This window comes from Lepus europaeus, chromosome 4 (assembly GCF_033115175.1).
Source record: "Lepus europaeus isolate LE1 chromosome 4, mLepTim1.pri, whole genome shotgun sequence".
In the NCBI taxonomy this organism is placed as follows: Eukaryota; Metazoa; Chordata; class Mammalia; order Lagomorpha; family Leporidae; genus Lepus; species Lepus europaeus.
Window position 1 is genome coordinate 47,623,975 of NC_084830.1, and position 17,475 is coordinate 47,641,449.

Consider the following 17,475-nt stretch of genomic DNA (forward strand, 5'->3'; position numbering starts at 1 on the left):
TAGACATGTGAGTATGTATGTATGTCATGGTCTAGACTGATCAAGAAGCATGACAGCCTTCTACAGAACTGAGCTTATACCAAAACCCCAGGTTCCCATCTGGGAAGAGTTTATTCTTTGCCAAGCTTCCCACCAAGCCAAAGACAGAAGATGCTATTGCCCTGGACTCCCAGCAAGAAGGCCGACATCACTGGTGCTTTCCACCCCATTCCGGTTCCAAAGATTTCCAGGCCTAAGGAGGAGAGATCAGGAGGCCAGTAGTAGCCCTCAAGTGGACCTCCCTTCTCTCCATGAAACACTGGGAAAAATCCCTCATCCCAGCCTCCTCCCAAACACACTAGTCAGAAGGGCACTCTCCACACTGTGGGCTCCAAACTTCAAAAGGCATAATTCAGGACTTTCTGATATACTCTAATAGTTCAGCTTATCTTGTCCACATCTCCAAATGTGATAGGTGGTTGAGAAAAACGAGAAAAAGAGCAAATGTAGGTTGGTGTTTTGAGCTACTCAGATTTAGATTCAATCACATCACACCAATCTGTGATATTTACAGTGCCCAGGTGCATTTCACCTGATCAGAAACAGAAATACCCCTTTGCACGCATAGGTACGCATGACCTGCTGCTTAGCCTTTTAATCACAAGGAAAAAAATACATTTATTTGCTCAGAACTATAACATATAAGCCCCTGAAGCACTTCGAAGTGCAACATCTGGAATTCATCACCAAGGTGCACTATTCAAAGAGCCAGCATAAAGGAGATAGGCTAAACTTTAAAACTTAGGCAAACATGGAAAAGGGCAGCTCAGGCAGGTGAGATTACAAGCCCATCTTCAACTATATTTTGCTCCTAGACAGTTAGTTTGCAGGTTGAGCAGCATTTACTAATAGGACTAAGGTTGACAAAGCTGTTAAAAACACTGAGTAAGAAGCAGAAAAACTGGGAGAGTTTGAAAATATTTGAGAAAAATCCAGATACCTCTCGACATGTGGCAGGTTTTTCTATTTAAGGTTGTGTGTGTGTGTGCGTGCATTTGTGTGTCTTTAAGTGGCTTCTCCTTACCTAAAACCAGAATCCTGTCACAATTTACCATGGAGTAATTTAATCATCGGGATAGTGTTAGGACAGTCCTGTACCTTTCCTTATGCCGTGTGAACTGAATCCCTTTACCTCCCTAGAGCTGCCTGCACCTCTGCCACCTTGCTGAGCTGGTAAGGGAAAGGTCATTCAACAGGCGTCATATCGCCTTGTGCTGTGCACTGTTCTTAGCGCAAGTTTGTTAGCCCAGGTGAGCAGCTGGATCACATGATAACCAAGGGACTGATAAATCTGCTCATGACCAAGGCTTCACCACATTGTTGAAGAGCCAAAGCCCAGAGAGACCAGATCACCACTGAGTGTTAGTCCAGGGTGGAATGAGAGAGCCAGGTCTAGAACCCAAGACTCCATGCCATGTGAAGATGATGGTCAGGCTCCAGCAATGTAAGGACAGGGAGAGAAGAAAATTGATTGTGATGCTCTCCCACCCTTTTTCCTCAGGATCTCACAATCACCCAGGGCACTTACTTTAACCTTTGACTAGTGAGCATTTCCTGTCCACCACTAACACAACACTCCACTCCAGTCTGCCCTCCCCAAATTATCCTAGCCCCCAACCTTTTCTGTCTCTTATATTCTCGGAACTTAGCTGCTCTCTCTCATTCCCTCAAACTCGCTCTTCTCACTAAGGATCAACATGCTGACCAATCAATCATGAAGATATATTTTTAGATGCTTATATATTATTTAAATAAGCTCTATAAATACAAATTAGAAAGAACCTTCTAGAAGCTCTTTTTAAAAAGTAACTGTAAGGGGAAACATGCTGATCACTAGGAAGACAGATAGGCATTACACCCTGTTTCACCTTGACAGAACTGGGATACCTCCACCATCAACATCAGTCACCTTGGCCACATTTTTGAACCCATGTTCCCATTTCTCACTAGTCTCCAAACTCAGCCAGTTTGCTACTACATTTTACTACAAGAAGGGAGAGTTTTGGTGAATCAGAAAACAGAATATGAGGTCTTCAAAACATTCATGAAAAATGTATATTGTTACAAATATGCATGGATTTTAAAAAGATGTTGCACAAAAATAAACTCCTACTAGCTTGCTATACCATGTCTTAACACAATCTGGTTTGAGGCACTAAGAAGGATAAGACATCAATTTAAAAAGAGTTCCTATCAGAGCAACATGAATTCTGGTAAAACTGAAGCAAGAACAAACATGTAACTTGTGGTGAAGCTTGGGTGGGAGAATGGTGGAATCGACGCTTTCCAAAAAGTTTAGAGACAATTCCTCAAATGAATCCATTCACAAATGGATAAATCATTTAAAACAAGAATGAGACAACGTTGAAGGAGAAGCTCACAGCAGCAGAGCATCCATGTCAACTCACATTAATTAATTAATCTCATTAATTCTGTAATTGAAGAGCCTAACCATTCACAGCAGAAACAATAGACAAAAACAGACATCCCAATTGGTTCAGTTTACACAAATATGACTGAAAAATTAAAGTGGAGCAAACTTTCTGCCATGGGGGGGGGGGGGCATTGCAATCCATAAACTGTACTTTGGAAAATTATATTTACTAAATAAAAGTTTAAAAATAAATAAAAAGAAAGAAAATCTTTGCAGGATTTTCTTCAGTTACTCATGTAAAAAGGACCACGTTGACATGGTTCAAGCCCCAGGATGCTCAGTTCTTTAAGGATGGACTAGATGACTGGCAGCACTGCGTGCAAAATTGTTGTGAATTTGACGGAGCTTTTGTTGATAAATGAAGTTCATTTTTTTTTTTGACAGGCAGAGTTAGACAGTAAGAGAGAAAGAGAAAGATCTTCCTTTGTTTTGTTGGTTCACCCCCAAAGTGGCCGCTACCGCCAGTGTGCTGCAGCCGGCGCGCCGTGCCAATCAAAAGCCAGGAGCCAGGTGCCTCCTCCTGGTCTCCCATGCAAGTGCAGGGCCCACAGACCTGGGCCATCCTCCATTGCCTTCCCGGGCCACAGCAGAGCGCTGGACTGGAAGAGGAGCAACCGGGACAGAATCTGGCACCCCAACCAGGGCTAGAACCCAGGATGCCGGCACCACAGGCGGAGGATTAGCCAAGTGAGCTGCCATGCTGGCCTTCATTTTTTTTTAACTCCATTTTTCCACAAAAGTGCAAAGTGGGAGATATATGAAATACACTGCTATGGTATGACTGTTCCCCCCAAAGAATCATATATTGAAACTCCACTGCCAACGTCATCGCATCAAGATGTAGAGGTTTCATGAGGCGATTGAGTCTTCAGGGCAGTTTTCAAGGATGCAGTCAGGATCCTTTGAAGAGGGCTTGAGGGAGCAGGTTTGTGCTTGTCCCCTCCTCCACCGTGCAAGGACACAGTTTCATCCCCTCTAGAAGACACTGCACCAAGGAGCTATCTTGAAAGCAGAGAAGAGCACTCAGAAGATGCCACACTTGCCAATGCCTCGATCTTACTCTTCCCAGACTCCAGAATTGTGAGAAGATAAATTTCTATCACTTACAAATGTTCCTGTCTGCAGCCTTTCATTATAGGAGCACAAACAGAACATGACATACACCAAATGAAAATCCGATGACCCAATTCCACTGAACTTCCCACAGACACACTCCTCCTCTACTGTTCTCAGATACTTGCTGGATACCTGAGGAGGGCACAACCACACACACACTGTACAAGATGCTATGGAAGTAACTGGCAGTCAAAAGACCCAAATAGGGGCTTATACTTTGGTATAATGGGTTAAGCTGCTACCTGTAATACTGGCATCCCATATGAGTGCCCGTTCAAGTCCCGGCTACTCCACTTCTGAACCAGCTCCCTGTTAATTTGCTTAGGAAAGCAGTTAAAGATGACCCCAGTACTTGGGCCCCTGCACCAAAGTGGGAGACCTGGAAGAAGCTCCTGGCTCCTGGCTTCAGCCTGGCCCAGCCACAGCTTTTGCAGCCATTGGGGGAGTGAGCCAGTGGATGGAAGATCTCTGTGTCTCTCCTTTTCTCTGTAACACTATCTTTCAAATAAATTAAAAAATAAGTCTTAAAAAAAAGAGAAAGAAAACTCAAATTATTCTAATCCCACTCCTGCCTTAATTACCATTGTAGAGACTTGGAAAACTCTCATTACCTCTTTAATCTCCTGCCTTCTCAGTGGTTAGATGGAGAGATTATGATGGCTCTTATGTCCCTTGGCAGGAGTGGTAGAGGAAGGGCAGCACTGTGGCACAGGAGGCTAAAACCTCTGCCTGCAGTGCCAGCATCCCATTTGGGTGCCAGTTCATGTCCCAGCTGCTCCCTTTTGATCCAGCTCTGGGAAAACAGAAGATGGACCAAGTGTTTGGGCCCCTGCATCCCTGTGGGAGACCTGGAAAAAGCTCCTGGCTCTTGGCTTTAGATAAGTCCAGCTCCAGCCATTGTGGTCATTTGAGGAATGAACCAGTAGGTAGAAGACCTTTCTCTCTGTAACTATCTCTTAAAAAAATCCATTCAGATCTAATTTGTCTGATTCTGACATTTTTCAAGGTGTCTTAAAGGAAAGATAGCAGAGAAAATCGGCCACCATATATGTGTTGCTCCTTCTGTAGCTTCCTCTCCTCCACTGGGAAGCACCAGTCTAGCCAGGGACTACTCCTTCCCAGATATCTTCACCTTTAGGTGAGGGCATCTCACTAGTTGTCATCAATAGAATATGATTAGAAGTGACGCATTTTTCGCATCCAGGCCAGGCAATTAAAATGTAGATATCCCTTGTCTACATCTTCTTCCCCTATTCCTGCCAGAACCCAATGGACTCCGAGGACCTTTAGAGGGAGAAGCCCAAAACAGAAGGAGCCTGAGAGTAAGAATCACATCAAGGAGGAAGCCACTATGAATAAGACACACTCACACTAGACTACGACGTGAGAAAGAAGCTTTCCTTGGGAAAAGCCACTGAAATTCGATTATTCATTTGTTCCAAGCACCTCTTCTTTACCTTAACTACTACAGGAAGTACAGAGTTCAGTGAAATTTAGAGTTTCAATACAATTTTAAACAAATTTTAACACAGCATTATGCTGATAGTTGGGGAGACCTATGAGAAAAACATAGTCCCTTCCTAGCTCGAACCTATTAGACCATGGAGACCTGTATCCAAGTTAAATGAGGCAAGTTCCACAATAATAGCACAGATCTGCAGAGGGAGGGAGAATGAATAAATGCCACCCAAAACCTCACTGCATACTGCTCTGTTAAATATCCCAATGAACTCGAATTGGTCCCAAGATTGAGTGACGAGTATTTGTTCCAGTTCAGTCACATCTCCTGATACCCCAGATGACTCACTTTACCCTCTGGTTAACACACGGTTTTGGGGGTAATGGCTGCTCCCTTTGAATATATCATGACTCCCAGTGTGCCCCCTTGTTAAGCCCAGGTCCAAAGAATGTGACTTTGCCCAGAACTGTAGTTCATCCTTTCCTAACTCTTTAAGTCTCACAGATGAAAGAATGAGATATGTCAGGCCTACTGACCACCCAGAGGGACTAGGGAGGAAATACAATTATCATCATGGGAAAGCATTCCAAAGAACTTATCCTATGGCATTTCACATTTGCTAACACATTGGAAAGGAAAACGGTTGAATGCGAGGTGGTCACCAGCCACTGAAAGTTACTCTAAACCACTCAGAGTTTGAGAATATTGCCATTTATTATTGGAGGACTTGTCAAAGTATTCTTTTCATTATACTAATAAATACTGTAACTGTCAAAATAAAAAATACTCTAAGTTCTGGAGCTTGTCTTATCTAAATCTATATGATCTGGAAATATTTAGCAAGGGAACTCTGTAATACAAAACAGATATGGAAAGGGTCCTAAGGAAAGCCCGGGGGAAATGCCAAACTATTAATTACAGGTTAAACTGAAAGTCTCCTGAACAGCAATTGCCTAGGCTGCAAAGAACAAAGCCAAATGCATTCCAGGGAAAGGAGTAGAGAAACCCAAGTTCTTTGGCTCTTTTGAGTAAAGACCCTTTAAAGATGAAACGAAGTTGTGACAGGTATTTGAATGTTGTTTGGATTATGAGCAGAGGGGGGAAACTTTCAGATTATTGTTTCTCAGATTAAAAAAAAAAAAGAGGAGAATTCCAGGGTTTTTCTTAGCTATAATCATGGATCTAACTTTAAATAATGATTGTTTGACAAAAATCCCAAACTGGACGTTTTGCCAGGGAGATTCCCACTTCCTGCAAGCTCACATAGAAGCCCTCTTCACACTGGAGTCCACATCGTCTATCAAAATGTTTTCATGTTGAATCTCAAAAAGAAAACTAATATAACATGAACATTCAAAAACGACCCTTGCATATTCATCCATGGATCAAAGGATGAGACTTTTTAGGGATTTTAACACAGTTTGTAACTACAAGATACATGTTCTTGGAGTAGAGATGCTAAGTAATTATTAAGCAACTACATTAATAATGCAGATTAATTCCATCAAACTCAGAACAAAGGTGACTGTGACCTGCACACAGAGGGCACAGTTTGACCCAGTTTGTAAATGGAAACTGAAAAGATCTCAGCTCCCACAGAAAACCCAGCAACTTTATCTGCACCGCCCCAGCTCCGCTCTGCACTTTTCCGAGAGCCATAACCACCCACAATGACGCATCCCTGGGCACCAGCAGAGGCCCCATAACAGCTAGCACTCTATCTTGGGCCTAGAAAGCCTGTTTTTAAGTCTGTTTATATTTTATTTATGTGTTGAATTCCCACCACCACTCCCTCCCCAGCCTCCTCTGTGAGGCCATTAAGTGCTTGGTTCTGAAGCGGGTGAAATCCTTGTTTTTCCTTTGGCTTTTGCCATTCAAATCTGGGTCTCTGCCCACAAGTCCCTGGCAGCCAGCTGGCTCTTGGGGACCCGCTTGGCAGAAATCACTTACCCTTTTATTCCATGCTACCTGGCTCCTTCCTGCCACAAGGAGGTTTTCCCAGAGCGGATGGAAGGCAGTTCACACAGGATGAGCAATTATTTGTGTTTTGTTCTGCCACCAAGTCGCTTTATTGCTCTCCCAGGCAACTCTGATTGAGATCCTCTGAACAGCTCAAAGGATGTGAATCCAGTGAAGTTTCTCGTCAGTTACTTCATTGGCTATAATTATGGCACTGATAAAAATATTTAAAAAAACATGAATCATGAAATAAAATTTAACAAACTCATTTCTCCAAAAGGTGCTTCTGCCATATATAGTTTTTTAAGGTGTAATATAAATATTAATAATAAAACAAGGATTCTGTAATGTGTGAGATACTGTTGAAACCATTTTTCAGACTCTTTCAACTTGTTACATGTAGGTCATGAGTACTGTAAAAACTCAAATGATTTGGTACTTCTACATTAAGAATAGCTTAAAACACACACACACACAGAATCCTACATGGAACTATACTTAAAATTACAGTGTGGACTCACAGAATTTAGAAACTTACACAGGTGATGGTAAACTCAAAAACCTGTTGCTCCCAGTAAAAGACAAAAAGACTTCAGAAGAAAAAAAAAATAACAGGTTTACAAAACAGCAATTTTTATCATGAACTCCGACACACTGCTTTGAAGAAATTATATATGGCAGAAGCACTTTTTGGAGAAATGAGTTTTTAAAAAGTCATGAAATAAAATTTATTAATGCCACAATCACAGCCAATGAAGTAACTGGTGAGAAACTTGCACATCCGGCCCCCAGTGGCAGAGCGTCAGCTTAGCAAGGCATATCTCTGGTAACAGTAAATTAAAGGCCCTTAAGGGGCCGGAGCTGTGGCATAGCAGGTAAAGTCACCACCTGCAGTGCCAGCATACTATATGGGCACTGGCTTGAGACCCAGCTGCTCCACTTCCAATCCAGCTCTCTGCTATGGCCTGGGAAAGCAGTAGAAGATGGCCCAAGTGCTTGGGCCCCTGCACTCATGTGGGAGACCCAGAAGAAGCTCCTGGCTTTGGATCAGTGCAGCTCCAGCAATTACGGACTTTTGAGGAGTGAACCAGTGGATGGAAGACTCTCTCTTTCTCTCTCTGCTTCTCTGTAACTCTGCCTTTCAAACAAATAAATCTTTAAAAATATATATATAAAATATTTCAAGTACACAAGTACATATAGTCACATAAGTAATAAGTACAAAGCAAACAAAGTCTTCAAACAAAGTATATACGCCTAAAGCAATAATATATAAGTGTATATAAACATGACAACAATGATTTCAAATCCCGCCTGGGAGAAGAGGGGAAGGACTGTCACAGACGTCTACAACCAACCATCTGTCTACTTTACCTATACAGACACAGCCAAGACAGGTGGAGTCATGGGGAAGCTGGACCAGTTCTTTGTGTCCCTTGTTGTTCACATAATCTTTTTACGTATTTATTTGGTATAACTTCATGCTACTAAAAAACCTGACCTGAAATGGAATCCCTGCTTATGATGTGGTTTTGCACTTCACCCAACTTTTAGAGAGAAAAACATTGAAAAATGTGTCAAAAGTGATCTCAAAAAAAAAAAAAAAAAGCCTGTGTACTACACTTTACGATATTCACTCATTTTAAAAAAATTGATAGCATTCTGCTGAAATCCTTCGCCGTTTCCCTATACATTTCTAAGGAAATTAGGAAATCCATTTCCGGAAAAGTGTTCTTGTTGTTCATGACTTCTGAGTTTCAAACCAAACTTGAACCTTTCTGGGTTCAAGTTTGTTTGCTCTCAGTGATACATGGTTTCCTGTTTATAAGAAAAAAGAAATGTCCTTAAAAAGCTTATAAAAAAAAACTCAAAAGTCTTGTTGGACCTTGAACCCCTCTTGCAAAACAACATTTTGATGAGTGAAGTGTAAATAAATCTGAAACATAGGATTAAATTTCTATTAAAATGCATGAGTTTAAAAATTATAAGGAAAAAATTCTGGGCAAAACAAACTATATGCCTTTAAAAAAAAAAAAAAGATTGGGTGCTTCACAAATGGCCACCAAGGTTGTCATCAGTATATGAATATACCTTTCCAAGTTCCTATCATAATGCTCATGTTTGTAGTGTACCCCTTCATGACCCCAGAGCTTTGCCACAGAAACAAATGCCAACAAGAACTTCATCTTGCCATCTGGTCTGCTCCTTTCAGCTTGCCCCCAGGACTCTAGGGTCCTCACCCCCTTTTGAGGGAATGGGTCCAAGCAGGATGTGCTAATGCAAGAGCTATCCTAGGAGGTTCAGGCTAATCCCAGGAGCTCAGAAGGTACAAGTATTAGCGAAAGTGGCAGGGGGCCATGTCTTAGCCCTCTACACTGAAGTGCTATCTTGGAAGAACCCTGCCTCACTACGAAGAAAACAACCGAGTTTTCAGTATATTGGTCGAAGAGACTATTTTTGTCTCTTGTCCCTCTTTACTGTACTCTAAGGTAAATTATTCTTTTGGTTTGTTTCAGAAAACTGTAAGACCATAGATCTCATTTGCAAAATTAAATGTATAAAGCAAGAAGAATGGAAAGCAGGGATCTGAAGGGACACGTTCCTCATGGCATCCCAGAATGCCTACATCATGGGAATAATCCTCAAAGGAGTTTCCCAAAGTCAACATTAGTGTCTCCAAGCGCTGTGTAAAATCTGCATACTGTACAGCTGGAAGGGGGCCGAATGGACGCTGGTTCTCATCTGCCACTGCTTTACAGATGAGGAAATGGAGACCCAGACAGCCAGAGACTCACAGACATCACACAGTCAGGAGCAAGTTTCACTGCACCAAGCCTGCCTTCACTGCCAGCCCTTTGATGGGTTATCTGTTTAAGGGGGTCAAGGCGGGAATTTGCTGCAAGATGGGAGAGTTGTCTGAGCTAACTGATGGCCAGTCAGTATCTCACCACCCATAGCAAGAACAACAAAAGCCTGGAGAACTTATAGAAGTCGGGAATTCACACGAAGACTTTATTTGTTCCAGGAAGAAATGATGTGAATTGTGAGCTGCCACAGCAAATCTCTCAAGTTAAACCCAATGTCATGGACAGAGACTGGTGTTCAACAATGGATGGGAATTTTTAAATCAACAACAAGAGGCACTGTGCACTTACTCCCCATATTCGATCTCTGTCCTTAATGTGATGTACTATGCGAATTAATGGTAAAACTAGTATTCAAACAGTACTTTATACTTTGTGTTCCTGTGTGGATGCAATCTGTTGAAATCTTTACTTAATATATACTAAGTTCATCTTCTGTATATAATTAAAAATGAATCTTAATGAAGAATGGGATGGGAGAGGGAGTAGGAGAAGGGATGGTTTGCATGTGGAAAGGAGGTTATGGGGGGAAAAAACGCTATCATCCAAAACTTTTATTTAATAAATATAAATTTCGAAAGTACAAGTTTTCAAAAAAAAAATGGATGGGTTGGCACATGGGACTTTGAGCCACGCTGAGTGTCTCTGAAGAATGAAATCAGCAGCTGAAAAAGCACATTTAAGCTTAAAAAATAAGACGTGTGTGTGTGTGTGTGTATGCGTGTAAATAGAAAGCTAAGGGGTGTGTGCCTTAGGAGAGGAAAGCTGCCTTCTTCCCTGCTCTGAAAAGCTCTCTGCAGCGCCCTCTGGAGTCAAGAAGAGGGAAGGGGGCCCAAGGTGTTTATGTGGGAAAACCCACAGCAGTTAAGACCCTTCCAAGGTTTCTGGGATTCTCTGTTGCAAATGAGCACCTTTCACATACTGTACTTCCCTTTTCAGGGAACTATCTATTTGCAAAGTTGACTCTAAGTTTAGGCAAAATTGGTCACTGCCTTTTTTAAACCTCTACAGAAACCCCACAGATCAACAATTTCTTCTTCACCCTAATCTAATATCTAGAATGTTACTCTTAGAGGTTGCTTCCATTATCTGTGGCTGCACAGTAAGTCATCCCAAATATTCATGGCTTAAATAAACAATGATCATTTTATTATCTGTAGGGATCTGACTGAGGGGCAGGCCTTTTCATCAACACAGTGACAGGTGAGGCTTCAGTCATCTGGTGGTCTGATCGAGCTGAGCCATCACATGGCCTCTCAGCAGCTTGAGCTTCTCACCTCGTGGCAACTGTCTTCTCAAAGAGTGAACATTCTGAGGAGGACAGGGAAGCTGTCAGTTCTCTGAAAGGCTTATCCTAAGTCAGACCAAGGGTTGTTTTCACTTAGCTCTGTAGATCATGAAGCTCCTGACCCAACCCAGATCCAAGGGGATGGAGAAAGAGCCTACCTTCAGTGGGGGCAATGACAAAGCATGTATGGCCACCTTCAACCCACCAAGAGCTTCATTCCCCTTCTGTGTTTCTGCCTATGTAGTCACATAGACAGCCAGAGTAGCAACAACGCACTAACCTCATACACAACACTGCAGTTCAGTGTCAGCATTGCTTGGCTCCTTTCCCAAGCAGTAGTTCTGTAGGAAGTGGGCATATAACACATTAAAGTCATGGCCCCAGTTCTTCAACCCTTTCCATATCCACGCCCTTTGCCATCTATCAATGTCCTCCACTATGACTCTGGGTTCATTCATGTGATTTGCTTTGGCCAATGAGATTTGTAGCAAATGTGATGCAAGATTTGAAAAGTGCTTTACAATTGACTTTGCCCTCCCTCTTGCACATCTGTCAATGCCAGGCACCTGGCTGGGTTCTCCTGATTGGCACAAGCCAAGTTGTCCCAGCTGAGGTCATCTCAGGTCATTGAACAGCTATATACCCTCCACAGGGTGGAGAAAGCCCAGCCAAAATCAGCAGAGCCTTCTAGCAAATCCCCAGCTAATTCTGGATTGAGAAATAGACACTTATTTTGACACTGATGTGATGGAGTTGTTTGTTACTCAGCATTATTGTGGCAACAGATAACAGAGAAACACTGCTGGGATAGGGGATGTCTGAGAATGGGCAAAGTTCTTACCAAGAAAGAAACAGGAGACAGAAATCAAGCCTTGACATACTTTCAGCTTTTGCCCAAAGCCAACACTGACTGTCACCATGTACAATTATTAAATATATAATTGAGTGAACTAAAGGTATTTTACAGAAGTGATTCATTTTCAGCAGGGAATTATTTGGCACCAAAAGAATGGGGCTTATAAACAGCTTGTGATGACAACAGGAAAGTGCAAAGAAAGAGCCCCATTTGGTTTTGCTGGAATCAGTCACATCATGGGCACCTGGGACTGGATTCGGCACAGCAGAGCCCAGAGCAAAATGACAAATAGGGCCACTGGGCGTCTGTACACTGGGGGGAACCCTGGCCTTTGGCTACGGTTCATTAGTGAGATTGAAGTTTCTCCTTGAAAACCTAGGCAGCAGCTTTAGAGTCCTTCCAAGGATTTAGTCCTGAGTTTAACAGGCAGATGTAAAGGTCCCTTTTGTCTGAGTTTAGGTATTTTGCAAGGTCTTATGCATTGAGCTTATTTATTTTCTTTGCTATAAATTATAAGCATAATGTGTGTGCATATAATATATGTGTATAAGTATATAACTATATACACATCTGTGTGTCTGAATATATATCTATCTCAATCCATAAGAGTATACTAGGTTAAGTCCTATAGGAGCTATAATAAATAATGGGAAATGCATGGAGCCTTTAAAGAAAATGGTAATAATCCATGATTCACATTGCCTGTGACAGCCACACAGAAATTATAGCCTCCTTGCAGGTGCAGTTTTACAGATATTGCTATCTTTTCTTTCCAGCAAACAGCCTCTGCTATCATGATGATTGTAAATTGTCTTATTATGTAACACACAGCTCTGAGCTCATGCAATACAATTTAACAAGAGCTTCTCAGGAGCGGACAGGCTTTTTTTCCTGTTGTAGATATACACTCAGAATGTGCAACACTATAATGCATAAGCAAAACTACAATGAATCATAAATTTAGGAACAGTGAAATAAATTGCCTTCTCATGATAACAATACATTATTGCATTTTAGCCTTCTTTCACTTAGAATCTGTAATTAAATAAAATATGCACACTGTCACACAAATGGTTATACAATCAGTAACAAGAGATCACATTCATTTTCTCAGCCATGATAGATGTATTTTATTTGATACATGGTGCTCAAGATCAAATAAGTTGAACACAAAAAATGGATGTAAAGGAACTAAGAACACAAATTGTTTAACAGAACACACTTAGATTTGTATGTTTTTTAAATATTTCATTAACACTTATTATAGAATGCCCAGATTATAAACTCATTTCTATGATGATTGTATCTAGGCATTTTGATTAAGTATCTTCTTTTGTATTATCTAGAAGACAGCAATCAAAACATTTTTAAGAACAACAAAACATTTTAGGTGATGACACCTTCACAAAAGGATGAGTTAAGTCAGGTATTCAGTCTCTCTGAGCTTTGAGTACTGTGAGGTTGGGTAGGAGGGGGTAGAAGAGCAGAGAGGAAGAGAAGGTTGGCTAGATTTATATAGCCCAAATGGAGGGCCCTGTTCCCTAGGCAGTTGGGTAGCAAATACAGACACTTCCATCAGAAAGGATGAAAAAAAACTAATGAAAACACATTGATGGTTTTCATGAGACTCAATTACTCATTTCCAATGCCTTTTTCCCCTCACTTGTAGCTTCAAAACTCTAAGGCAACAGTCCCTAAAAATATATAAGATTTGAAAACACATTTCCAGGGCCAGTGTTGCAGCCAGCATCTGATAGGAGCCCTGCTCAGGTCCCAGGTGTTCCACTTCCAATCCAGCTCAGCTCCCTGCTAATGTTCCTGGGAAATCAACAGAAGATAACCCAAACAGAAGATAACCCAAAGCCCCTGCCACCTATATGAGAGACCCGGAAGTAGTTCCTGGCTCTTAGCTTCAGCCTGGCTCTGCCCCAGCAGTTATGGTCATTTGAGGACTGAATCAGCAGACTAGACTTGTTTCTCCCTGCCCCCCACCACTGGAACTCTTTCAAATAAATAAATTTTATAAGACTAAAAAATCATTTGTGCATCAATGACTAATACTTTTAAAAGAAAGAACCAAAAAGCAATCTGAATCCAAATGAGGATTTCTCAGACCATGGTCTCCCCTCCATCAAAGGACTATTCATTCCCATACACAGTTTCAAAGTTAATTCTAAAATTTATCTGCCACCTGGAGGCAAGAAAAATCCTTCCTTCCCCCATTGCTTCCTCTATCCCACCTTGCCCAATGAATTCCAAGCAGGAATAGGCTCCTTTTTACTAAAAAATGTCAGGCAGTAGGTCATGTCAAAGAATGATGATAGTAGTCACTCACTGAGCAGCTTAAAATGAAGAAGACACCGTGCTAAGTAGGTTCCTTCATCATCTCACCTAAATCTTCCCAGCACCACTCTAAGGTCTATGCTGTCTCCAATTATCGAGTGGCAAACTGAGGCAGAGGACACCTCAGGGATCACAGTGGACATATGCTCGTCCTGTGTGGAGGCATCTTGACCAGCGCCAGCCAGCCGAGCAGTGGCAGAGCTAGGAATGGAATGCAGGTATTCTGACCACCCTGCTAGATAGCTCCACTTCACCCCAAAGATGCACCAAGAAAACTCTACAGGGTGAGAATGGGCTGATGCCCAGGAAGAGAAAAATGCCACTCATCAGCCTTCTCCAGAAAGAGGGGGAGATCATCTCTTCAGCCTCCAAATTCTCCTCCTTTCCCAGCTCCTCTGCCATCCCTAGCGCACCATGACCCATTACGCAAAAAGTGACTTTCCACATTTCTATGTGAGCCCAGGCCACAGCCCACTGTGAAAATAAGGGCACTTTTGTGTCACCTGAAGATGTTGCCTATGTGCTCAGCGTTATCTTTCTGTGGCTGAAGAATTCCAACTTTTCCCAAGAATTTAGAGTTTGGTTTGGAAAAACCTAAAAGACATTTTGCCCTGAGTTTTTCTCCATAATTTTAAACCTAAATGTATTTTATGAGAAATTTAATCCATATGTTTCTGATTAATTTGTAAGAGCCATTTGATGTCCAAGGATCTTTTAAGTTTTTATAAGCCTTTTAAATACTTTCACTTAGAGATATTTTTCCAACAGAAAATGAACTTAGATTCCCCCATAGTTCAAATTCAGACCCAGTCTCAACAATGATGGGACTCTCTACTCCAACAATATTGCTTGTTTCTCTGAACTATCAACCACAGCACCCCCAGGTGTAATAACTCACTGTTTCTTCAAGGTTTCCAGAGATATGTTTCTTATAACATAAATGGGATGATGGTGAAGTTTCATTGCCAAACACACATCTCACAATCTAGCCTTTGTCTACACCCAGCTGACAGAGACCCTTCCATTGAGTGGGGTAGTTGATTCATAAAGCATTATGATCAATTCCCATAGAAAAGCTAAAAGGTTTTACCTTACCATACAGGATTATTTATGTATTGATAATATAGCTTTACTCCCAGCTCTATAATTTTCTAGCTGCGTGACCTTGGAGAAGTCACTTACTATCTCTGATCCCCTAATCTCTGACCTATAGAATGGAAACCATAATTTATGACCATTTTAAGAATTAAAGATACCATGTCAAGTACCTGAAATAGTTCACACCAGTGATTCTTAAATTTTGGCCTATAGACAAACCAAGAATAAGGAGAGGGAGGGGACAAGAGATAGGAGACAGGGAAGAGAGAGAGGGAGAGTTAGGATAAGACACCAATAGAGAAAGCTTCTGAGGAGATTTGAAATGCAAATTTCCAGGCCTCATTAAAAAAGTCTTAGATCTGGGATGGGGCCCAAGAATCTGCATTTTAACATGCCTCTTGGGTAATCCAGGTGGTCTAAAGACCACACTTGCACAATATTTGGAAGGAGAGAGAACAAAACATAATACAGCTTGTAATGAGATGATTATGATCATGATGAGACAATGTTGCTGAATCAAATGAGATTAAACACTTCAGTAAGAATGACCCACTCCAGTTTCTTGACATCTGCCTTTTTAATTGTACTTTCAGAAGATAAACATAAGCACATGTGTATATATAAAACCATGGATATGTTCTAGTTAACATAAAGACAGATTCAATCCTTGGGATACTATTGGTGGGGATGTAAATCCATAAAAAGAAACAATATGGATGTTCCTAAAGAAATTCAAAAGTAGTGTTCCCATATGATGCAGCAACTCCTCTTCTGGTCTACAGCCAAAGGAAATAAAATCACCTCATAAAGATATCTTGCTCCGGCAAGCGCCACGGTTCAATAAGCTAATCCTCTGCCTGCGGCGCCAGCACACCGGGTTCTAGTCCCTGTCGGGGTGCCAGATTCTGTCCCGGTTGTCCCTCTTCCAGGCAAGCTCTCTGCTGTGGCCTGGGAGTGCAGTGGAGGATGGCCCACATGGGAGACCAGGAGAAGCACCTGGCTCCTGCCTTCGGATCAGCACAGTTCACCGGCCGCAACACGCTGGCTGAGGCGGCCATTGGAGGGTGAACCAATGGCAAAAAGGAAGACCTTTCTCTCTGTCTCTCTCTCACTGTCCACTCTGTCTGTCAAAAAAAAAAAAAAAAGAAAAAAGAAAAGAAAAAAGATATCTTGCTCCACCCCCGTGTTCACTGCAGCACTGTTCATAACACCTCTGATATGGAAACAATATAAGTTTTCATCAATGGATGAATAAAGCAAATGGATACACACACCACACACACACACACACGCACACATACACGAAATGCTTCTAGACTGTAAAAAGGAGATATTGCCATTTATGGCAACATAGGTTAAATTGAGGATATTGAGGGAAGAAAGATGGTGGATTAGGGAGCAACATGCTTCACTGGGCTAAGGATAAACAGTGGGGGGGGATGTAGGAGGTACACCCCAGGGGAAAGTTGGAGAGAAAACCGCACAGGAAGCCCCATGGGAAGAGGTGAATTGGTGTAAACCAGTGTGTGAATGCTGCTAAGGCACAGCATTGGTGGGAGCAGAGCTGCAGCAGAAAGCTAGCATGGGCTACAGATTGGAGACAGAGGTGAGCCTGGCTGCAGCCACCCTTGGTGATAGAGCCAGAGAGAGAACATGGTGTGGGTCCAGACTGGAGCCCTAAGGGCTGGCGGTCACTAGTGGTTACCCACAGACCCAGTGGAAGTGGAGGGAGACATTTGAAACTTCCCCCCAAAATCACCCTAGAACAATGTCCATTACCCAGCTGAGAGAGGCCAGGTGCCATTTTGGAATAGGGCAGCAGCAGTTTTGGAAACCCCTAGGTCCACACATGGCAGTTGGCTGAGACACAATGCCTGTTTAACAGTGCCGGTGGCCATGGTGAATAGGCAGCAGTGTTCAGTCACTGGCTCTAGTGTGCATGTGTGAACCAGAGATCCTTGCACAGGGAGCAGGTCCATGGTTCCCATAGTCTTTGAGCCTGGCTGGGAGGTGGCTGGG